Genomic DNA, 26,829 nt, shown 5'->3' on the forward strand with positions numbered 1-26,829 from the left:
GCCCACGGGTCCTAAAATCCTGCTCTGCCGTTCTATCTTACCCTTTCTCTGTTATTTTCACCCTCTCTTTTGTTCAAGGTCTTCTGCCAGCATCTTGGAAATCAGCAAACATTACTGCTTTGCACAAAAAGGTGCAAAAACATATCCTTGCAACTACAGACCGATCAGCCTGCTCCCAATTATCAGCAAAGTCATGGAATCCATCATTGCTTCGGATATCAAATCCTTCCTCTTCTCCAATGGCTTGAGCTCCGATCATCAATTTGGATTTAGACCAGGTCATTCCACCCTGGACATGCTGCTTCTGCTGTCTCAACAATGGATGGAGGTCCTCAATGCCAAACAGGAAATCAGAGCCGTCTCCCTTGACAAATCACCTGCCTTCGATACGGTCTGGCACCCAGCTCTGCTCACCAAACTCTCCTCCTATGGTATCCATGGAAATCTCCACGCTTGGCATGCAGACTTCCTCTCTGGTCGCCGTAAAAGTATGGCCCTGAATGGATTTCTCTCATCTACTCTTCCTGTTCAGGCTGGAGTTCCCCAAGGCAGTGTTCTGGGCCCTGTGCTTTTTCTGGTCTTCATCAATGATCTCTCTGGAAAATCTCTCTGGAAATGACTCTCTGGAAAATCTCTCTGGAAATGACTCTCTGGAAAATCCTCTCTATCTCTTTGCTGATGACTCCACTCTCTGCCGCTCCATTCCTCATCCCTCAGATTGGCAGTGTGCAGCTTCCTCACTCTCTGCAGATTGGACAAAATCATGCACTGGTCAAACAAGTGGAACATGTCTTTCAATCCTGACAAATCTCACACTCTTACTATGTCTCTCCAAAAAGACCAACTGGACAACCCTCCCATCTACTTTCTCAACAATCCTCTCCAAGAAGTTCTGTCGCTCAAGCTTTTGGGTCTCACTATCTGCCATGATCTTTCCTGGGAAAACCACATTTCCAAGCTGGCCTTCAAAGCCAGTCGCTGACTGGGCATCCTCCGTCGTGTGAAGTCCTTCTGTGGCACACCTGAGCTCCTCACCACATACAAGGCTTTCATCCGCAGCTCAATGGAATACTGTTCTCCCCTATGGGCCGGTGCTCCTGCCTCACACCTAGCTCGGCTTCACGCTGTTGAAACCAAAGCTTTCAGAATCATTGGAATCTCCCGTGATGACTCGAACTCCGAGGGCCTTTCACTCACTCACTGCAGGCAGGGAGGTGCTCTTTCTGTCTTCTACCGACTCCTCTCCGGCCTTGCTCCCCCAGCTCTCTCTGTGCTCTGCACCCCAAATATTCCTGCAGGAGGAAAAATATCTGCAGGCAACCCTCTTCTGGTGAAACTAAAAAATTCTATGGTCTCTGCTCACCTTCACTCTTTCATTCCTTTTTTCTCTCACCTCTGCAACAAACTCCAACATTCTATTCAATCCCACTTATCCCTCCAGGTCTTTCAAACAGCTGTTCACCACCATCTCTTATCTCCACCCATGCAAAACCTTGATCTATTCTACCCCCGCTAATTCACCCCAGATACACCTTTTTTTTTTTTTTAAATTACAACTTCTTTCCTGGAAGTCCTTGCAGTGTTCACATGTTTTTTTTACCTCTCCCACAAAAAACACACAGAAATGCATCTGAAACAGTGTTGGACATCAATAATGAAGGCAAATTTAGGTTTATAGATGGATATGAAAGGGATTTATATTTTAGAATTAGACAAAGAAGTCTTCTTCCATGTTCATACTTAGCAAAAGACTGTGGAGGAGCAAGTACCATCGGCTGAGAAGGCAGATGTCCCGCTGATGCAGTGCCGTCTGCTGGTTATGGCAGGAATTTGGAATTTGTCCAGGGTGCCAGTGACACTCTTGGCGAAGGTCACCTACTCTTGGCGAAGGTCACCTACTCTTGGCGAAGGTCACCATGTGATCTTTAACGCTCACCACCTCATGCCGGTACACGGGACACCCAGTTTAAGCACCATCTCATGCCATCCATCCTCATGACCATGATCTTTGTAAACCAATCTTTAACTTCCTCATCTGTTCCATCATCTTGTCTGTCCATTTTAATCCTTGCCTTCCTCCTCTTCCATCAATATTACCAATCAGTATTGTTTTGTATTGGTTCAGGTGATGCTCAGTGTGGGTGCTTCTGCACCATGGCTACACCTGTGACCAAGTGGCACCTGTGACCTGTGACCAGGGCACCTGTGACCAGGGCACCTGTGACCTGTGTTACACCTGTGACCTCAACCCTTTGACTTCCGCTTCCGGTTTCTCGATCGAGGTGGCGACTTTTGCTCTCTCTGGACATCAAAAGTGAAGTTATTTTTCCATTCGTGCGTTTGTCAAATTTCCACTCGTTATTTCATCGTCTATGCATTATTGTTTGTTTCCAGTTCGTTTTGGTTTGAATTTCCTGTGACTCGTAATTCATTAATCGTGTTCTGTTTGCTCCGCGTGTGCGGCCTTGTACCCTGAGGCTACCCCCGTCAGTGGTTGTTAACTTAAGTTCCTTACTTTGTGTTTTGCTTGGCTCTTAGATTTTTCCCTTCTCCCCCGAACATCTACTCTTTGTCTAACGGTTTGAACCCCCCCCCCCCCCCAAAAACAAACAAAAAAACAAACATTTATTTCCTTTTCTCCACGTGTGCTGTTTCGTGTGCTTCTGTCCACGTGCGCTGTCTCGTGCCGCCCCCATTATCTCCTTGTCTTCCACCTTTTGCCCTGTTCACGTGACTCGTGGTTGTCCCACTAGGTCCTCTCCCCGTTGGTATTTTGTGAATATAAGATTGTTCTTCACGGTTCTGTTTAAATATTATTTAAATATGTTTAAACTTTCCCCTGCAGTGTTTTATTCAGTGGTATATTGCAACACGCTGTTTTTCTTCCTATTTAAAAGGCTCCTTTCAATTTCTTCTTCAACTCATTCCACTTCAAAAAAAAAAAAGAATTTTTTCTCTTACAATTGCAGAATTCTATCTCCTCACTCTCCTTGCACTGCCCTCTCTCCACCTCACCCCCAGGAGTATTTCTGGCTATGGCTTCCTCTCCACTCCCACCTTTTGTTCATATGTGTTCTGTACCGTCCTCCAAACAGTGATGACCCCATTTACATTTCGCTGTCTGACGACATGGACCAACTTCTAGCCACTCATCCCAACTCTCTCTTCCTCATATGTGGTGACTTCAACTGTCATCATGCCAGCTGGCTGGGTGTGGGTTCCTCTCTCACCAGAAATGGCACCTCAGCAAAGGACATCTGCGACTCATTGGGACTGACACAATCTGTCAATTTGCTGACCCGGATCTCAGTCAATGGAGTATATTCTCTTCTAGACTTGGTTATGACAAACTTCCCTGCAAATGTCTGCTGCTCTTCTTCTGCTCCAATCGGTTCTACTGATCATGTGCTTGTTCAAGTGGACATCTCTCTGGTCATTCTCAGAGAGCGTCCTGAGCATCGACGAGTCTGGCATTTCACTCAGGCCGACTGGCATGGTCTTCAAGCAGCCATCAATCATCTGGACTGGTCTCCCATCTCTACTGCCTCTGAAAGAAATTCTTCCTGGGAATTCTTCCAAAGCAAACTGCTCTCTCTCATGCACAGATTTATCCCATCTCGTCTTCAGTTGTCTTACCTTTCCTCCCATCCATGGTACAATGAATCTTGTGGTGAGGCAGTTCCCCTGAAACAACTTGCCTTCGCCTCTTGGAAGGCAAATCCAACTGAAGGCAATCTCAGTTCCTTCCACCAAGCTCAGAACAAGTGTGTGTCTACCCTCAGGAGTGCCAGGAAGCACTATCTCTCCACACTCAAGAATGAACTCTCAAACCTGTATCCTTCCTCCAAATCCTGGTGGCGTCTGGTCAAATCTGTTTCAGGTGTTTGTTCCCCCTCCAACCGCCCCCCCCCCTTACCTCAAATGGCTATACAGTTGACACCGCATGTAACAAAGCCAAATGACTCAACTCTGTGTTTGCCTCAAAATCTTGGGTCCCAAACCCATCTCTCTCTGTTCCCACCTTACCCACTCAAACCCAACTGCTCCTGGACTCTGTGTCCTTCTTTCCTGACAACGTGGAGAAGTTTTTGTCAAACCTCGACTTTGATTCTGCAACTGGACCACACGGCATCAGCCCACGGGTCCTAAAATCCTGCTCTGCCGTTCTATCTTACCCTTTCTCTGTTATTTTCACCCTCTCTTTTGTTCAAGGTCTTCTGCCAGCATCTTGGAAATCAGCAAACATTACTGCTTTGCACAAAAAGGTGCAAAAACATATCCTTGCAACTACAGACCGATCAGCCTGCTCCCAATTATCAGCAAAGTCATGGAATCCATCATTGCTTCGGATATCAAATCCTTCCTCTTCTCCAATGGCTTGAGCTCCGATCATCAATTTGGATTTAGACCAGGTCATTCCACCCTGGACATGCTGCTTCTGCTGTCTCAACAATGGATGGAGGTCCTCAATGCCAAACAGGAAATCAGAGCCGTCTCCCTTGACAAATCACCTGCCTTCGATACGGTCTGGCACCCAACTCTGCTCACCAAACTCTCCTCCTATGGTATCCATGGAAATCTCCACGCTTGGCATGCAGACTTCCTCTCTGGTCGCCGTAAAAGTATGGCCCTGAATGGATTTCTCTCATCTACTCTTCCTGTTCAGGCTGGAGTTCCCCAAGGCAGTGTTCTGGGCCCTGTGCTTTTTCTGGTCTTCATCAATGATCTCTCTGGAAAATCTCTCTGGAAATGACTCTCTGGAAAATCTCTCTGGAAATGACTCTCTGGAAAATCCTCTCTATCTCTTTGCTGATGACTCCACTCTCTGCCGCTCCATTCCTCATCCCTCAGATTGGCAGTGTGCAGCTTCCTCACTCTCTGCAGATTGGACAAAATCATGCACTGGTCAAACAAGTGGAACATGTCTTTCAATCCTGACAAATCTCACACTCTTACTATGTCTCTCCAAAAAGACCAACTGGACAACCCTCCCATCTACTTTCTCAACAATCCTCTCCAAGAAGTTCTGTCGCTCAAGCTTTTGGGTCTCACTATCTGCCATGATCTTTCCTGGGAAAACCACATTTCCAAGCTGGCCTTCAAAGCCAGTCGCTGACTGGGCATCCTCCGTCGTGTGAAGTCCTTCTGTGGCACACCTGAGCTCCTCACCACATACAAGGCTTTCATCCGCAGCTCAATGGAATACTGTTCTCCCCTATGGGCCGGTGCTCCTGCCTCACACCTAGCTCGGCTTCACGCTGTTGAAACCAAAGCTTTCAGAATCATTGGAATCTCCCGTGATGACTCGAACTCCGAGGGCCTTTCACTCACTCACTGCAGGCAGGGAGGTGCTCTTTCTGTCTTCTACCGACTCCTCTCCGGCCTTGCTCCCCCAGCTCTCTCTGTGCTCTGCACCCCAAATATTCCTGCAGGAGGAAAAATATCTGCAGGCAACCCTCTTCTGGTGAAACTAAAAAATTCTATGGTCTCTGCTCACCTTCACTCTTTCATTCCTTTTTTTTCTCACCTCTGCAACAAACTCCAACATCTATCTATAATTCCAGTAATCTCTGTACGTTTGTACGTTTGTACGTCTGTACGTCTGTACGTCTGTACGTCTGTTTGTCTGTGACCGCTGTTTCTCGACAACCACGGGTCCGATATACTTTTAACTTGCCAGGTATATTGCTGGGGACCCGAGGATGTGCCTTTTCAAGGTTTCATATTAATCGGACAATTACTTACCGAGCTATGTCCAAAAAACGATTCAACCAATCAGAGAGCAGCGAACTAGCGCGTGTGCCGAACGTGGCGGACACACTCTGCCTCGGATGGCACATTTGAGAGCGTATTCATTTATTTCACGTTTGCAAACTATGTTGGCGTTAAACTATGTTTTAAAACTAATAAAAACGAATTTGCGATTCATTCGCTTTCCTGCGCGTTTGTGCACGCGATGGCGATTTCTTTACCAAACTCCGGAAGCCGTTCGCTTTGGACCAAACCATTTCATGTAAATAGAGGGGGGGGATATAATTTTAGATATAGATATAGTACGGGCAATGCCCTAGTTCTATTCAATCCCACTTATCCCTCCAGGTCTTTCAAACAGCTGTTCACCACCATCTCTTATCTCCACCCATGCAAAACCTTGATCTATTCTACCCCCGCTAATTCACCCCAGATACACCTTCTTTTTTTTTTTTAATTACAACTTCTTTCCTGGAAGTCCTTGCAGTGTTCATATGTTTTTTTTACCTCTCCCACAAAAAACACACAGAAATGCATCTGAAACAGTGTTGGACATCAAAAATGAAGGCAAATTTAGGTTTATAGATGGATATGAAAGGGATTTATATTTTAGAATTAGACAAAGAAGTCTTCTTCCATGTTCATACTTAGCAAAAGACTGTGGAGGAGCAAGTACCATCGGCTGAGAAGGCGGATGTCCCGCTGATGCAGTGCCGTCTGCTGGTTATGGCAGGAATTTGGAATTTGTCCAGGGTGCCAATGATACACTTGGCGACGGTCACCATGTGATTTTTAACGCTCACCACCTCATGCCAAAGGCCCCCCGACTCTTGGCGAAAGGTCACCATGTGATCTTTAACGCTCACCACCTCATGCCAAAGGCTCCTCGACTCTTGGCGAAGGTCAGTCACCATGTGATCTTTAACGATCACCACCTCATGCCGGCACACGGGACACCCAGTTTAAGCACCATCTCATGTCATCCAACCTCATGACCATGACCTTTATGAACCAATCTTTAACTTCCTCATCTATTCCATCATGTTGTCTCTCGATTTTAATCCTTGCCTTCCTCCTCTTCCATCAATATTACCAATCAGTATTGTTTTGTATTGGTTCAGGTGATGCTCAGTGTGGGTCCCTCTGCACTATAGTTACACCTGTGACCAAGTGAAGCTGCTAAAACACCACCATGGCATTACTGGAGGATCAAAACAAGTTTGGAGCATTCATGGGAAAGGTTACTGTGATGAGAGGAAGTTGTTTGTGTCAGTGTCATGATGAACAAGCAGCCACCACCAGCAAATTGAAAAATAAACAAATCAACAACAAACATTTTCAGGTGTCTCTTCTTGCACTTGTAAATGAGATAATTTATTTTGTGAAAAGATTAATTCTCAAAACTCACCAGTTAGCGTCTCTTCCTCAGCAGATACATTTGTCACTTGGGGTGCAGCATTCTCCTCATCAACAGATTCATTTGTCACTTGGGGTTCAGCATTCTCTTCCTCAACAGATTCATTTGTAACTTGGGGTTCAGCATACTCTTCATCAACGGATTCATTTGTCACTTGGGGTTCAGCATTCTCTTCCTCAACAAATACATTTGTCACTTGGGGTTCAGCATGCTCTTCCTCAACCGATACATTTGTCACCTTAGGCTCAGCATTCCTGCAGAAAATAAAGATTTTGTAAAGCTGTCGTTAAATAAATGTCATAAATAAGAAACAATGTCACAATAAAAATGCAATCAGGAAGGTGATAATCAGACTGCATCGGTTCATTGTGTTTTCTACATTCAGACAGCAAACCACACCCTGCACTGGGCTACCCTCCCAAGTATTTTCAAACACAGTTGACAATGAAGCCAAGAAATGACACATGGTAAAGAGGGGGTAGGGGGGGAAGATAACCAAAGAGTATTATTTTTAACCACACTTTTTTCTTTCCCCTTTCATGTCCCAAGCTCCCACACTCACCTCCGAGCTGTCTTGCCTGGAATTGAATCCTAGAGAGTTCTAAAGATCTAAAGGGTCATTCTACAGGCTGAAAAAGGATAATTATACAGGGTTCCAAAGGGTAATTCTTATGGGTTTTGTTTTTTCTCTCCGTGTTGGTTCTCAGGCCTCAAAGGCCTCTGGTGTACATGAACCGCTGCAGGTTACCAGCATCGGTGCTGTGGTTACGTGATTGGGTGCATGTGTGGATATTTGGAGAGGCGAGTATTTTCTGAGAAGAAGAAAACAAGATTGAAAGTCTACCAGCGGCGTAGCTGGACTTGTTTGATACTTCAGGTGAAAAGGATAGTATGACCTGCATAGGGATACCAGTTAGCAAATAATGTAAGTGTTAAATTTTTTTTGAAGTACTGTAAGTCTTTAAGCTGTCTGTTACCATAGAAGTAAAGAGACTGCACTGATACAGTGGTTTATTCCATATGTTTTGAGTCATCAGTGAACGATACAGCGCTTCAATCCAGTAACTTTGCAGTCACGACAAAGGGATTGCAGTGTTACAATTATATTTACTGTATCATTTTTATTTATGTTATTATTATTATTACGAAAACGATACTACTTTATGAAGAAACCTGGGCTAATTTGTCCGAAACGGCCTGAAGGCGAGCCATGAAGGGATGAAGCCAAAGGCTTATACGAACTATCGTTGGAAGACCCATAACACATATGCTTTCAATATTTGATGGTCGTTTAAACAATCGGTTTGTTTGTGTTTCACACAGAAATAAAAATCTAATGGTAGAGCATAGCGATTCTGATATATGACAGGTTCAACAATATGTTTGTCCTGAATGGCAATTTAAATCAAAATGGTGGTGTGTGGAGTCAGCCATCGTACACCACAATGACATCACAGACATAATCACATCACATCATCCCTGTCATGTGACCAGATCCTCAGCTCTGATTGGTGTACTTTTGTGAAGGACATACATACATACGGACATTCAAACACTGTTCCAGACGGCTTTGCCCGACGCTGTAAAAACTGGTGTGTTTGTGGGGACTCAGGTTTTGATTTTATCAATGTTTAAAAGTTCCATGCTTTGAGGCCTCACAAAGCTAAAGCATTTTGGGCTCTTCTACGATTTATTCTTATGATGTCCTCGTTTTGTGATATCATTTTTCACTGCTGCTGACAAAGTTTAAGACTCGACTCAAACAAATCCCGAGAATTCGGAAAACATTTGACTTTTTAAACAGAAATATATATATACTAGTGGGGTCACCCGTGGGAATCCCACGGGCATGGACGTGTGTGACATTTCGACATATTGAGTTAGATGCTGCACCTGTTTCACAATAACACACACACACACACACACACACACACACACACACACACACACACACCTCGTTTTTTCTTTTCTGTATCTCACAATTCGGTCTCTCTTATTCACACACCCACACAAACACACACACACACACACACACATACACACACACGTATACCGACACACATATACACATACACACACACATATATACACACACACGCAAACACACATACACATATACACACACACACACACACACACACATGCACGCACACGTACACACACATGTACACCGACACATGCATATACACATACACACATATACATATGGATACACACACATTCACACACATACACATATACACATACACACACACAGACACACACACACACATGCATACACATACACACATATACATACATACATACACACACACACACACACACACACACACACACACACACACACACATGTACACCCACACACATGCACACACATATATATACACATACAGACACACATATATACACATACAGACACACACATATATACACATACACACATATATACACACACATACACATGTGTACACACACATGTACACCGACACACATGCACACACATACACATACACATATACACAAAATGTCATCAAACGAAAAAGTAATATATCTTAACGGAAAGGCAAAAGCGAATTTTAAATATATATCGACACATTGCCGTCGGTGTCATGTTGGGCGGTGTATGATACACCATGCCGCGTTTTTAAAAAATATATCTCTGCATTTTCCCGCGTGTGTGGAATGTTTGTGGAAAATTAAAGATTTCAAATAAACCTATTTAAAGTGTATGCGCACGCACGCACACACACACACACACACACACACACACACACACACACACACACACACACACACACACACACACACACAACGAAGAAATATCTCTCGGTAATTTCCTGAAACACATTTTACTTCCGGCTAATGTTGAATGAAATAAAAACGAAGAAATATATGTCGGCATCATTGTTGACGTTTTTGTGACGACTGTCATCAAACGAAAAAGTAATATATCTTAACGGAAAAGCAAAAGCGAATTTTTAATATATATCGACACATTGCCGTCGGTGTCATGTTGGGCGGTGTATGATACATCATGACGCGATTTTAAAAAATATATCTCTGCATTTTCCCGCGTGTGTGGATTGTTCTCAATTATTGCTGACACCGAGTCTAAAAGTAAAACCATCGATAAAAATGAAATCATATGGTGAGTTAGATTGGAGATAAAGGCGTGAGAGAGACTCAATGGCCTTGAAGTTGAAGTTACAGGCCTTTGAGAATTCATTTCGTTCTATAAACGGCAACTTTCATTGTATTTTCTTCCCGTTTTTTTTCAACCGAGTCTAAAACTATGTTAGCGACTGTGAAAAATGAAATGATATATCGAATTTGATTTGAAATAAAACTGGGAGAGAGCAAGACACCACGGGCCTACAAAACAGGCCTCAAAGCTATGCGAGTTAATAAAATGGTGGATATTTGTTTATAATTATATGAAGGCACTCCCAGAATGGGTGGAGCTACTCTGCAAACAGTAAGTAAGTAAGTACCGTAAGTAAGTAAGTACCGTAAGTAAGTAAGTAAGACGTAAGTAAGTAAGTAAGTGTGTAAGTAAGTAAGTAAGTAAACCGAGTAAGCCACACCCCGGACAGACACCCAACAGAATCATCTACGGCTATTATAATATAGACTAGCGGGGTCACCCGTGGGAATCCCACGGGCATGGATGTGTGTGACATTTCGACATATTGAGTTCGATGCTGCACCTGCACATTCAGTTATATAAAATGGTTTAAAAAACTTTCTTCTGATATTTGTGATTTATTTCAAACAAACTGTATTTCCCATCTACACGGGCATGTATTCCTATTAACGTTATGTAAAGTACATAAATTGTGTGGATTACATCATTTGTGGATGTGATCAATTGCCAGTAACCATCTTATATAACTGAATGTGCAGGCGCAGCATGTAACTCAATATGTCGAAATGTCACACACATCCATGCCCGTGGGATTCCCGCATGGATGTGTATGGCGAATTTTAAATATATGTCGACTGTTATTTTAGGCGGTGTATTTTCGTTTATCATCATGGCGCGATTTAAAAAAATATATCTCTGCATTTTCCTCTCCAATACCTCCTCACACTTTACACACACACCGGCCCATGTTTACATATACACACACACACACATATACACCCACACACATATACACATACACACACACGTACATCGACACACATGCACACACACACACACACACACACACACACACACACGTACAGACACATATACACATATGCACATATGCAAATATGTATACACATATGTATCCACATATACACATATATACACATATATACATCTCCATACATCTCCACACACACACACACACACACACACACACACACACACACACACACACACACACACACACACACACACACACACGTACAGACACATATACACACAAACACACACACACAGACATGTATATACACATACAACAACAACATGCATTTTAAGGCCATTTTCCCTGCTAGAGCGGGGGTTAGCCTACATACACATACACACACATATATACACACACACACATATTCACGCGCACACACACACACACACACGTACACACGTACACACACGTACACATGTCCCACATGTATATATCCCACATCCCACATGTATATACATGTTTAAAGTGTACGTGCCCTTCCCCCCTCCCCCGCCCGGCAACGCTGGGTACTTCTGCTGGTAACGAATAAAATAAAAACGAAGAAATAGGTGGAATTGGCTGAAATTCGCTCGGTGAATTCACGCGGTGTATTCGGTTCGGCTCGGTTCACTCGGTTTAAAGAAAAAGCGATAATGTCGACATGTTGCTGTCTGTGTCATGTTGGGCGGTGTATGATACTCGTTGGCTGTTGGGCGGTGTATGATACTTGTTGGCTGTTGGGCGGTGTTGTGCGGTGATATGGTGTATTTTAAAAAATATATCTCTGCATTTTCCCGCGTTGGTGACACCGAGTCGTTCTTCATCGATCGTCTCATTCATTTTGGAAATGGAAGTTTCCACGCAACGCATGAATTGTCACGATCCTCAAGAGGAATTTGTCTCGTAATCATCAAATGATAAATGGCAAGTAAATTATATTGTGGAAAATTAAAGATTTCAAATAAACCTATTTAAAGTGTATGCGCACATAACTAATAAAAAAAACGAAGAAATATCTCTCGGTAATTTCCTGAAACATATTTTACTTCCGGCTAATATGTTGAATGAAATAAAAACGAAGAAATATATGTCGGCATCATTGTTGACGTTTTTGTGACGACTATCATCAAACGAAATAGTAATATATCATAACGGAAAAGCAAAAGCGAATTTTTAATATATATCGACACATTGCTGGCGGTGTCATGTTGGGCGGTGTATGATACACCATGACGCGATTTTAAAAAATATATCTCTGCATTTTCCCGCGTGTGTGGATTGTTCTCAATTATTGCTGACACCGAGTCTAAAAGTAAAACCATCGATAAAAATGAAATCATATGGTGAGTTAGATTGGAGATAAAGGCGTGAGAGAGACTCAATGGCCTTGAAGTTACAGGCCTTTGAGAATTCATTTCGTTCTATAAACGGCAACTTTCATCGGATTTTCTTCCCGTTTTTTTTCAACCGAGTCTAAAACTATGTTAGCGACTGTGAAAAATGAAATGATTTATCGAATTTGATTTGAAATAAAACTGGGGGAGAGCAAGACACCACGGGCCTACAAAACAGGACTCAAAGCTATGCGAGTTAATAAAATGGTGGATATTTGTTTATAGCCACTCCCAGAATGGGTGGAGCTATGGGTGGAGCTACTCTGCAAACCGAGTAAGCCACACCCCGGACAGACACCCAACAGATAGACAGACAGACAGACAGACAGAATCATCTACGGCTATTATAATATATATATATATATATATATATATATATATATATATATATATATATATATATATATATATATATATATATATATATATATATATATATATATATATATATATATATATATATATATATATATATATATATAATATATATATATATATATATATATATACAGTGGAACCTTGACTTACGAGTGCCCCAACTTACGAGTTTTTCGAGATACGAGCCGTCGCTCGGGCGGTTTATTGCTTTGAGATGCGAGCCGAGATCCGAGTTACGAGCTTTCGCCACCCGGTCACGTGGTTATCTTGCCGTGCACGTACAGTACGTATCTCTGTCGTATAGCGCTGCATTTTTTTTTTCGCATTTTGGTTATTTCGAGTTCACGCCGCCAGGTGGGTTCTGGTCACGTGGTTATCTTGCCGTGCACGTACAGTACGTATCTCTGTCGTATAGCGCTGCATTTTGTTTTTCGCATTTTGGTTATTTCGAGTTCACGCCGCCAGGTGGGTTCTGGTCACGTGGTTATCTTGCCGTGCACGTACAGTACGTATCTCTGTCGTATAGCGCTGCATTTTTTTTTTCGCATTTTGGTTATTTCGAGTTCACGCCGCCAGGTGGGTTCTGGTCACGTGGTTATCTTGCCGTGCACGTACAGTACGTATCTCTGTCGTACAGCGCTGCATTTTTTTTTCCGCATTTTGGTTATTTCGGAAAATTTCTTAGTTTTAACCATGGGGCCTAAGAAAGTGAGTGGCAAGTGCAGTGCTGAGAAGAAGAAGAGGATGATGTGCTTGGATATAAAACACGCAATCGTCGAAAAACATGAGCGAGGTGTCGAGGAGGACGTATATAACGGCAGAGGAGAAGAGCATGCCAGGCCACAACTTGTTCAGAATGCCGGCGATAGCTCGCCTTCTCTTTGTGGAAAACACGGTGAGATCCTTAACATCCAACAACTAATGGGACGTAAACGGGGCGCCCAGTTTAGCGGTACACACATTGATGAATCACCCTGCCTGTGATTCACCCATGACAGGTTATAGCTGGGTCGGGATTCAAACCCAGGCTGGACAGTTTAGACTTTAGAGTCAAGTGTGCGTACCTCCAGTCCAGGCCATCCTGCCAACTTGTATGCTGCATACAGGTGAAATATAAAGCGCGAGATATTTTTATATATACTGTATATTTAAAAAAAAATTGGTGTGGTTTTTGGCGGGCTGGAACGGATTAATAGCATTTCAATGCATTTCAATGGGGAAATTTGATTTGAGATACGAGCAATTTGAGTTACGAGCTCGGTCACGGAACGAATTAAACTCGTAAGTCAAGGTTCCACTGTATATATATATATATATATATATATATATATATATATATATATATATATATATATATATATATATATATCGCACCAGTCCGTAGGAAGCGGTTCAGTTTGGCATTTTTCATATGAAATTGGCAAAGCCGAGAAACGCACAAAATCCGTTAAAATTGCCCTTTATAAACCGATAGAACCAGCCTTTCAAACCCTTTAGAATTACACTTTCGAACCTGCTAGAATTATCCTTTAGATACCTTTAGAATTGCACCTTAGAACCAATTAAAATTACCCTTTGGAACCTTCAGAATGAAAAAGAGGTTCTTCTTCTTCATTTAGGCTTACGAACATAGCCATCCATATTGAAGCGGGTTCACCGCTTAAAAACAGTGGTGACTTGATTTTGAAGCCCCTTCCTAAACGGACAGACAAACAGACTGGCGGAGAACAGATAAATAGACTAGAAAGGGCATTCGGTAGAGCCAATACCTCTGCAAGGTTCAGCAGTTTATGTTTTGTACCCCACCAACAGGCCAGATCCGATTCCGGATGTGAACCAAAATTGAATTGGCTTGTATTTGACACTTATGCAAATCATGCACCCAGTTTGGCTATAACTCGTCCACAATATCATGCTAAAAATCGTTTTTGCCATTATCACTCAATGGTAAAGAATCACTTAAACTTAAAAAATTCTCATATTGGTATTCGGATATTCATCAAATTTGAATCAATTCTGCAATATATCTGATTTAGCATGAGCTTATCACTCAATTGTGGGAATCACTTTTTAAACTCTCAGATCTGAATCTTCACCAAAATTTCATCCTTGTCACACACTCAAACCCTCCACCAAATTTCTCCGAATCCATCCACAACTCTTTGAGATATCCTGTTCACAGACAAACAAACAAATAGACAGGCAGGAGTGAAATTCCATAACCTGTGCCCACCGATGGTGGCAGAGCTACAAACATGGAGAGACAACGGATCTGGTCCGAACACTTAGCTTTGATAAACTTGAAGGACACATGGCACGATTCAAGCCATTAAGAGTGTGGTGATGCGTGAGCTGGACGGAAGTACATGTTAATTTTGTTCAAGACTTGACCTGCTGCCCTATCATCAGTTCACGCTCTCTCTCACCATGCTCTTCCATGAGACTCCATGTTGCAGAGAAACAATAACAATGGAAGATGTAAAAACAGAACAAAAGGAGTGCCGGTTACCTTAAATATGTCAGAGGGTCATTTTCCTTGAACCAAGTGTGGTTCACAATCTCCTGCAAAACAATGGATGTGTTGGAATCAAATATGAACACGATCATGAAACACCTCCACTGGTGAGCAATTGCATTTTGATCCACAATAACAGGTGGTCAGTTACCCCAGCATGTGTGAACATTCATGTTTATGCAAATAAAACACTGCAGATGAAAACTGCATCAATCCCTCACCGTCATAGTGAGCCTCTCCATTGGATCCTCCCGAAGCATCGCAGCCAGAAGGGAAACCAATGTTTCCCTTGCAAAGGTTGGTGGACTGTTTCCCACATTTAAGTCAGTCTTGTCATGTGACATCTGCAAAGAAGTAAAACAAATGTATTCATGACTGAATCCCAAACAATCGTCGCAATCGAATACGAACATTTGCATAATAAGAACATTCCAAACAAGCACTAACTGATGCAATAACCAAGGTTTGACTCGAAACTAATAAAATACATTTTCATTCATCAAATAAGTTATGGTGTACAACACAAAAGTTTTTTTTTTCGCTGAAAAAAAAACCCTGTCAACTCAATAATTGGATAATTTGAGGGTGAGATGCAAAATTGAGGGAGAATTTTGTGAAGCCATGGTGGACAATGGGGCCAGTGACACCATTATTGATCCAGGTGTGTCGAAGATTTTAATCCACATGTACAGGCAGATACACACCAACAGACACACTGACATTGTTTAACTCAGTAAGGATGTTACAAAGGCGAAACGTATTTTAATTGGATAATTATAAAGGTGATTGATTATTGGAGACTATTTAGTTCATGAAATCTCCTCTAAGAGTGTTGTGCCCCAGCAGTGCTGTTGGTGAGATGGCAGGGTGGAGTGAAGGCCAGCCAACTCCTCACTTGGTGTTTGCAGGAGATGTCTGGAGCACAGCGGCCTGTTTTGAACTGATAAATGCAAACACCTTTGTACGAACATCTCACAAAAGGAAACATTTGCCCTATTCATATGCAATTTATATGTTACATCTTAAATGCTAAACGAAATAGTGTGGCGTTTTACATGGTTGTGAATTCGAATTAAAATGTTGGCAAACTAGTTAATTGTATTGTGGTTAATAAAAATGTTCTTATAACTAAATATATGAATGTCCATACAAAGGTCAAGACGCCCTGGGCTCCAAGATGTCTGCAATCCCTATCGCTTGTACGTGACACAACCTTTGGTCTACTGCGGCATAATTTAAAACATTACATCTGCTGTGGCCTTGATGATGAGATAATCGGCCATGTTCGAGAGTATAAAATTGAGACCACTGAGAGAGGGAGGGTGAGAGAGGTCCTGGCCTAAATAATGTTAATGTTCTGTATTTGATGTTATTTTAATGTACTTTTGAAGGTACTCCACGTACCTCTGTATCTTTGGTATGTTCTTTGTGCCAGACCCCCTCTCCCGAGTGTGATGAAATGAAGGAGGAGATCCTCATTGTAATTCCCTCTCTTGTGGAGGGGCTTCCCTATAAGAAGGACGGCTTTGGGAGTGAGGGATTACTGCGCTATTAAATGTGACTGGACTTGAGTTGGTAAGTTGACGAATGTTGCTTATGGGCTTGCTTGAGAAGTGCTCGGGAATTATGTTTAGAGTTCTAATGTATTGCTTATTCCATGTTGTAGATGATGTGGAGATTGATTTCCATAAAGCTCTATATCTTGAGAGAGGTTGTGGATTTAAAATTCTACCACACCGAGAATTAAAAATATTCTTCATTGTAATCCCATGCAGAGGACAATCGATTATTTCATTACAATTGTGTTGACCTAATACGAATGATCGCAATTAATCCTCGTTAGACCAAAGTGTTGGAGGCTGGGAAAAGAATTGATAGGTATTCAGGACACAGCCTTCAAATGGCTATGGTGGTGACGGCACCAATATTGGGATGCGGAGTTGTAAAAACAGAGTTGGGCAGTCTGGAGGTCAATGTGGTGGTATGGGTGGCCGAGGTGTGCGACCATGTCTTCTGGGATTGAGTTTCTTGGTTGAATACGACTGTCAACTACACCTTTGGTGAGGTCAAATGTGGTTTGACACGGGGGGCTGCGCATTTGGTCGAACTGGGGGATGTGAGGAGGTGCAGGGGACATAATGGGGATGCCATGCACTACGACAGTGCTCCTCATGTCTGAGGCCTTGGTAATGGCGGAGTTGGCGGCAGGTGCTCACCACGTTGGCCAGCTTGGGCTAGTGGAGCTGTGGTCCTCACAGGAGGCTGAAGGATGGATGGTGGGTCACGCCCTTGTGGACACTTGTTGACCATGTTGGCGGTCTGGCTGTTCAACTTGTCCCGATAGCCCTCGCACGGTAGAGGGGCAGAGCTGTCGTAGCCAAGTTTAGTCGCGTAATAAAGGTCACCGGAGGAGGCGGGTCCACATGTTTGCCAGTACAGTTGGATAAAAGGAAATTTGTAGGAAATTGGTTGGCCCCATGGGTAAATTTGGAAATTCGGCAGGGTGGATGACACTCTTGGACCCAACCAACCTGTGACTACCTGCACTTAAGGTAAGGCCTTCATGTTTACTGTCCCAAGTATTTGGTACTTGCTCACAAATTGGAAAATGAGTCATTTGGAATGGGGAGGACTAGAGTGACGACATGGTCGTTGAGGGAATCGGTTTGAGCGCCACAAAGTGTCTTTTGGGTGGTGATTGTATATGTGTAAACGTTTTGGTGTTTTTGTATTGTCGTGAGAATAGAGATTGAATTGTGTTTGGAAGAGTGAATATGGGAAATACAACATGTAAGCAGGCCATGGCAGTACACCAACAAATACCAACATCTTTATTGCGTGACTGTGTTGAGAATTGTATGGCAGCAGGGGAATGAATATCATTTTGGATTTTGTGGGTGGGAAAGGTGCGTGTGTCTGTAAGAATGGATCAAACTCTGGATGAGAAGTGACTGCGCCTCCCCCCTCTCCCCCCCCCGAGGTAATTGGTCCCTGGCAGCCGGTGGTGTCGGAAATTGGAAACCCGTCAGAGGGGGGTCTGGTTGGGCCACCAGCGGGTATTGAGACCCCTGGCGACCCAGAGGCTATGACAGCCTGAGGTCAAGGGAGTCTGGTGTGGATACCCTTCCTGGCAGGATGACAGATAAGGAGCTGTTTGGGTGTCAGGGGCCTATAGCTGAAAGAGGGGGAGGGGGGTGAAGAAGTCAGCCAAAATGTACGCCTTTTGGACTGCGGGCACCAAAGCCTGAAGTGCCCCCACCATCTTGCGTGTACGGTACCTCCAATCTACGTAATTGAGGTTCACACTTGTGGGTAATGACACGGAAGCATGGTTTTGCAGGGGGGTTGGAAGAAGTGTTGTGATTATTGAAATGTGTATGATTGATTATCGTGGGTTTATGTGAGTGAATGGGGGAAGATCCAGCGCATCATGTCACTCACCTGTACTACCAGGACAGGGCCCACAGAAATTTGCGTACATTGGGATGGCTCCGCAGGTAATGTTGGGCATTGTGGCATCTTTGTTGGGCATTGTGGAACGTGGTCTTTAGAGAGATACAGGGGTTGTACAAATGTTCATGGTCTTTCATTAAAGTGTGTGAGTAAGAAAGAGTGGTTTTGTGTGGTGACATTTTTCTTCCCGCCCAAGAGTTAGGAGCGAGGACTCAACTCAACTCAAATCTTTGAATGGTTGCTAAGGGGTGTAGAGCGGAAAGGAGAACAGGTAAGTCAGCTACTGCTCGTTTCCCACAGCCCCTCCTAATTTATTTCAAAGGCTAATTAAGTGTGAGTCGGTAAGTGTTAAGGCTGGAACGGTAATGCCTGCATTGAACCTGGGGTGGGGGGGGGGGGGGGGGGCTGTGTTACGTGTGTGGGTGTAGGCATGACATATCTTATTTGATATATAAATTGTGTCAGCTAGCGTTCTCCGAATGTCGTGTAGAACCACTTCTGTATCTAAGTAGGCCGAATGTTCGGGGTAGATTGTATGTCTCTCCATGTGTGGAGCTATGCTGACAAGATAGGGTCCATAAGGATAAACCCAGTGTGTAATTGCCCTGTGATTTTTCCCTTCGTTTTTATTGAATCAAAAAAGGCACTTGACAAGCAAACTGCAACAAGCACGGTAAATGGATCAGTTCACTCACAACGCAACTAGGTCCGACAAACCTAGCACATTCGCCAATTGGCAAGGGAACGTCATGCGAACATTCCCAAAAGACTGGGCTCTGCCCCCTCGATGGCCTGTAGCTGAGAGGCCACGCCATCTTGTCATCTTCTCGGTGCTAGATAGTGAGCGGTCGCATTCTTGCTTCTCTCCTGCTGAGTGGGCCACGGAGGTCGCTTACGCTCGTGGTTGGAGTGATTTGTGGGTCGAGGACGATTGCGTTTGGATACGTCATGTGCTGAGACGCTAGTTTCAAAACAGCTGGAGCTCGGAACGGCTAAGGAAGGAGAAAAAGGGCTGAGGTGATATGCGCCATCTTGGGTACCTCCCTGCGCATGGCTTTGGGTCGCTGTGAACGCCGATTGGAATTTGACGCCCTTGTTTGGACATAGAGCTGAGTTTGGCCGATAATAAAACATTTATTTTCTTTACTTTATCATTCCCCCTTGTTGGTTGTGTGCGTCAGAGTGTGGAGACGTCTGTTTAGTTTTATGAGTTACCTCACGTTTTCCTTTGTTCATTATTAGTGTAAATAAATTTATTTGTACATTTTATTCACTGTGTCTGTGTAATCGGATGACCACGTGTGTTTCCGATCAGATAAGGCCTCAAGCCTTTCCCACGAGCTCCAAACACAATTCCGCCAGAGATTGGAGTCTTCGCCTCGGAGTGCGAAGCTCGTTTTTGGCCATCTGTCACCCTGAGGTGTTCACGACAGGGTGGACACGACAATACCCTCTCAAGGCACTGTGTGTGAAACACTCAAGACTCCCTTCGCGCAACACACTCATAGTATCAGCATTTCCTTTCACACCACATTCATAATCATGACACCAATACAAACTAGAACGGCACTCAGTTGAGAGCATACCACCGCCAGGTGAACAGTTTACGTTTTGTATCCCAGAGTAGACCAGAAAATCACAATACAGAATCACATTTCATCAAAATCATCCGTCAACAACTTTTTGAGATCTTCTGCTGTATGTAGTTTTTGGCCCTATCTCCCAATGGTGAAGAATCGTTTTAAAAAATTATACTTGCCGGGTCCAAATCCGGATCTTCACCAACATCTAATCATTTCGTCCTCGTCACATACGCTACCTTTCTGCCAAATTTCGTCAGAAGCCGTCCAAAACTTTTTGAGATATTTTGTTCACAAACAAACAGACAGACAGGGGTGAAAACATAACCTCCATCCACCTTTGGTGGCGGAGGTAAGAATACTCACTTCAATAATATTATGTCCATCAAATCGAAGTCCATCAAATAATTTTGTGAAGAGGATGCCAAGTGCCCACACATCAACTGGGGGACCTTCGTATCCATGCTCTGTGAGCTCTGGTGCCATATAGCCAGGTGTGCCCCAGTCATCGTAAAAAAATTTACGATGTATGAAAGGTGTGGCCATGTTGAAGTCGATGACCTTCACGATCCCCTCATTGCTGAAGAGCACGTTTTGTAGCTAGAGAATAAACAGAAGTCAATATGTGAAAAAACATGAAACCTTTGGTGATATATTACACTGAAGGAAAGATGTAAATGTAAATGTGAAGGGAAGGCAGGAAAAAAATTCCAGAAAGGGAAAGGTTTTATAAAAACATCCTCTATCAATTTCTGTCAGGAGTTTACATAATATGGAGGCAGCTGAAGTGAGAGTAGAAAGCGAGGTTTACAAACGATATCCAAATGAGGAGTACAAAGTCACAGGAAGTGAGACTTTGTTGAGCTAAATGACAGGAATCGAAGGCCACAAGTTGTGGAGGTGTGAAAGGAAAGAGAAACTCAAAATAAGTTTCGCAATCTCGGTAAGGGACAATATTATATCAAGAGAAAAAGGCGATCTGAAGCATGGAATTAATGAAGAGTGTTCTGTGTGGATAGAGATTAGGGATGGAAGAGTAGTTAGTCACGTATAATCAGGCTCCTGGTGTGACGGAAGAGTAATATTGAAAGATTCATGAAGAATTCAAAAAGTATTGTCGTGTGGCTGGCTCAGTGAACACCGAGAGCATGCCACGGATGGATATAATCGAGCTTAACGAACGAGGCGTTTCCCAATCGATGGCGGATCATACATGAGATGGGGATTGGGGGATTATGCCGATTACCTTCACGGTCCGATGTCTTCTCCCTGTGGAAATTAACTCACGAACGAGCACGGAATTTATGGCACAAACAAACAACAACAACAGGCATTTTAAGGCCATTTTCCCTGCAAGAGAAGGGGTTAGCCTTGCGGTCCCCATGACAATGTTCTCCATTTTGCCCTATTTTCTGCATCTCCCCTTGTTAACCCCCTTGCCCGCATTTCTTCTTTGACCATCTTCAGCCAAGTCTTTCTCGGTCTTCCCCTTCCTCTACTTCCTTCTACATTCATTCCCATCACTCTTTTCAACCAGTCACTTTCATCCTTCCTCAACACACGACCAAACCAGCTCAAACTGTTTCTCTTCACAGCATCCATCACAGGCTCTATTCCCATCATCTTTCACAATTCATCATTTGTCTTCCTCTCTCTCAACGATACTCCACACATCCCCCGAACCATTCGCATTTCCACCCTTTCCAGCCTTCGTTGCTGCTCTACGTTCATTACCCATGTCTCACTCCCATAAATCATAACACTTCTCACACATGCAGCATACACCTTTCCCTTCAGCTTCAATGACACTCCCCTCCTCATCAGCACGCCACTCAGTTCCCGAAACTTCTTCCATGCACATCTCACTCTAGCAACCGTTGCCGAGTCTGATCCACCTTCTCCATTCAGCATGTCTCCAAGGTAACAAAATGTTTTCACACCTTCCAGCTTCACGCCATCTCCAAGATCCTACTCAACATTTCCTCCATTTGCAGCTCCCTCTGTGCACACCTTACACTTGAATGTAGCTGCCACACTGGTTAATGACCCTCTCAAACCACTACATTTTTGATGAACCCACTTAGCGCACATTGTACATTGAATGGAATTCACTCCGACACCCTTCCTGCACACAGTACAACTCGGTGGAGCATATCCCGAGATGATGTTCACCAAGAGCTTTCCAATCATCATCAACCTTTCACTCACTCTTGTCACACTCACCACACTGTCTACAAACTCCTCAGAAAACAGGACACCAACACCATTCACGCCCTCCGGGCACCCTTGCCACACAAACTTGTATTTCTGTCCCTGCCTACCCTTCACCATTCTCACACCACTTCCCTTCCATCTCGTCTCCTGCACACAACATATGTCCACTCTTCTTCCGACCAATACGGAATTTATGGCACAAAAAGAAATATTTATTAAACGGAACCGAGAACAATGAAACGCGACAAAAGATAAATGTTCCAAATCGGGACGGCCCCATACCTCACTTCAAATACACGGACCAGAGGTGCCCCACCCCCCCCCCCCCCCCCCCCCCCCCGTTCACCAGGCCTGACGCAGCATTTATGGACAAGAGACCACAAGATAGTGTGTGTAGACTCGTAATAGATATCAAATTTACACACCAATAGATATCCAATATATATCAAAATGACACACAAATTCCAACAGTGGGTGGCAGTCTTTTTCACAGACTACAACCGAGCTGGAATGGGTATTTAATTTTGATTTCTTACTTTCTATTTATATTTGAAGTTTAAATCATTCTATAATGAACACAAAAAGGGTCCATATGTGACAGATCCCGCCCTCTTTCCCTCCATTGTAGGTTTCACCCACAATATGAATTTTGTTCTTTCCTGCCCCCTCCACTTCCCACTCCCATTCCTTCCTTTGCTGCACCAAAAATGGTTTTCATTGTGGTGTTACGAAGAACGTATCACGGTCTGCACTGGTGTATTTGGTTACCTTTATATCTCTGTGCACAATGTTCTGGGAGTGCATGTACTCAAAAGCATCAGCCATCTGGAGGGAGGAGGAGATGAAATAGTCAAACATGGACACAGATTGTGGTTGTTGAGATTTTACAATTTTGAGTTCAATTATTTCTGTCATATTTCAAACCATGACATAAACATCATAACGAGGGTGGAATGAGGAATGGAATGGGTATTTTATCAACTTCTACTCCAACCTCTGCTCTAATTGGTCACCAACTTCTGCTCACCTGTTTCATGGGAAACCACAACATTCTTTCTGAAAATTTCCTCAGAAAATGAATTTGGGAAGCGAGTGAACCTGTACACAGCAGACAGAAACATACAATGGCAAGGCAATGAGATTTAAAAAAAAGTGTGTACAGAATCCAGGCTCGTGTAGAGCGAACACATTAAACATGAAAACATGCACAGACACATAAAACATGCAATGAAGGGAGCGAGCGACAAGAGGGGAGTGAGAGGGAAGCACACAGGTGCAAAAACAGCAGAGAACAGGAACGGCGGTCGATCTCTGGAAGGTGGAGGACTGGGGAGGAGGGAGTGGGGGGGAGTACCCTGTATAACGCAAATGAACACGACTCGGAATTACAGGAAATAAGCTAGAGATTCAAAAAGTCAGATTTGGAGTGTTTTATCGAGGGTAGAAAAGATCAAGGTTTTGGATGGGGTTATATAAGAGATGGTGATGAATAGCTGTTTCGAAGACCTGGAGGGATAAGTGGAATTGAATAGAGTGAGGGAGTTTGTTGCAGTGGTGAGAGAAAAAAGGAATGAAAGAGTGAAGGCGAGCAGAGTATTGATTTTGGTAGTTTCACCAGAAAAGGGTTGCCTGCAGATCTTGTGTCTCCTGCAGGAATATTTGGGGTGCAGAGCACAGAAGGTGAGCAGAGAGTATTGATTTTGGTAGTTTCACCAGAAGAGGGTTGCCTGCAGATCTTGTGCCTCCTGCAGGAATATTTGGGGTGCAGAACACAGACAGAGCTAGGGGAGCAAGGCCGGAGAAGAGTCAATAGAAGACAGAAAGACCACCAACCGGCCTGAGGTGAGCGAATGAAAGGCCCTCAGAATCAGCTTCATCACGGGAGATTCCAATGATGCTGAAACCTTTGGATTCAACAGCGTGAAGCCGAGATAGGTGTGAGGCAGGAGCACAGGTCAGAGGGGAGAGCAGTATTCCATTGAGCTGCGGATGAAAGCTTTGTACATGATGAAGAGCTCAGAGGTGTCCAAAAAGGACCTCTTATGACAGAGGATGCCCAGTCGGTGACTGGCTTTGGAGGCCAGCTTGGAAATGTGGTTTTGCCAAGAAAGATCTTAGCAGATTGTGAGACCCAAAAGCTTGAGTGACATAACTTATTTGAGAGGATTGTTGAGCAAGTAGATGGGAGGATTGTGTGGCGGTATTTTTGGAGAGACAAAGTGAGAGTGTGAGATATGTCAGGATTGAAAGACATGTTCCACTTGTTTGACCAGTTTGTGGTTTTATCCAGGTCTGCAGAGTGAAGAATTTTGCATTTCTGAGAAAACAGGAGGAGAGGAAACGTTCTTTTGTTTTTGAAGATTTGAATGTTTCATTGCTAAAATAAACACAAAATGATAAAGATAAAAATTTGCTTGCAAAATCAAAGGTCATTGAAGAGCAAGGTGATAGAGGGCCACAGCTGGATACAAGTAGGGGAATGAATGAACAGTGGAAATGAACAGTTAAAGTGGACATCTCTGATCATTCTGAGAGAGCCTCCTCAGCGTCGACGAGTCTGGCATTTTACTCAGGCCAACTGGCACGATCTTCAAGCAGCCATAAATCATCTGGACTGGTCTCCCATCTCAACCGCTTCTGACATCAACTCCTCCTGGGAATTCTTCCAAAATAAATTGCTCTCTCTCCTGCACAGATTTATCCCATCTCGTCTTCAGATGTCATACCCTTCCTCCCGTCCATGGTACATGGAATCTTGTGGTGAGGCTGTTGCCCAGAAATAACTTGCCTTCACCTCCTGGAAAGCAAATCCAACGGAAGGAAATCTCATTTCCTTTCACAAAGCCAGAAACAAGTGTGTGTCCACCCTTAGGAGAGCCAGGGAACAATATCTCTCCATTCTCAAGACCGAAATATCAAATCTGTCTCCCTCTTCCAAATCCTGGTGGCGTCAGGTCAAATCTCAAATTTCTGGTGTTTGTTCCCCCTCCATCCCCTCCCTTACCTCAAACGGCTACACAGCTGACTCCGCACGTGAAAAAGCTGAATGCCTCATCTCTGTGTTTGCCTCTAAATCTTGTGTCCCAAACCCATCCCTAGCTGTACCCACCATACCCAGTCATAGCCAGATGCTCCGGGACTCTGTGTCCTTTCCTCCTGACAAGGTGGAAAAGTTTCGGTCAACCCTCGACTCTGATTCTGCAACTGGACATGGCGGCATCAGCCCACGGGTCCTAAAATCCTGTTCTGTCGCACTTTCACTCCCACTCTCTGTTCTCTTCACCCTCTCTTTTGCTCAAGGTCATCTGCCATCAGCTTGGAAATGAGCCAACATCACCACTTTACACAAAAAGGTGCAAAAACAGATCCTTGCAACTACAGACCAATCAGCCTTCTCCAAATTATCAGCAAAGTCATGGAATCCATCATTGCTTCGGATATGAAATCTTTCCTCTTCTCCAATGGCTTGATCTCTGATCATCAATTTGGTTTCAGACCAGGTCACTCTACTCTGGACATGCTGCTTCTGCTGTCTCAACAATGGATGGAGGTTCTCAATGCCAAACAGCAAATTAGAGCTGTCTCCCTTGACATATCACGTGCCTTCCATACGGGCTGGCACCAGGCTCTGCTCACCAAACTCTCCTCCTATGGTATCCATGGAAATCTCCATGCATGGCTGGCGGACTTCCTCTCGAGTCGTAGTCAACGTGTGGCACTGAATGGGTTTCTCTCATCTCCCCTTCCTGTTCAGGTTGTAGTTCCCCAAGGCAGTGTTCTGGGCACTGTGCTTTTTCTGGTCTTCATCAATGATCTCTCTGACTCGTTTGAAAATCCTCTCTATCTCTTTGCTGATGACTCCACTCTCTGCCGCTCCATTCCTCATCCCTGAGATCGGCAGTCTGCAGCCTCCTCACTCTCTGCAGACCTCGACAAAATCACAAACTGGTTAAACAAGTGGAACATGTCT

Source organism: Myxine glutinosa, chromosome 2 (genome assembly GCF_964187855.1).
Source record: "Myxine glutinosa chromosome 2, kmMyxGlut1.1, whole genome shotgun sequence".
In the NCBI taxonomy this organism is placed as follows: Eukaryota; Metazoa; Chordata; class Myxini; order Myxiniformes; family Myxinidae; genus Myxine; species Myxine glutinosa.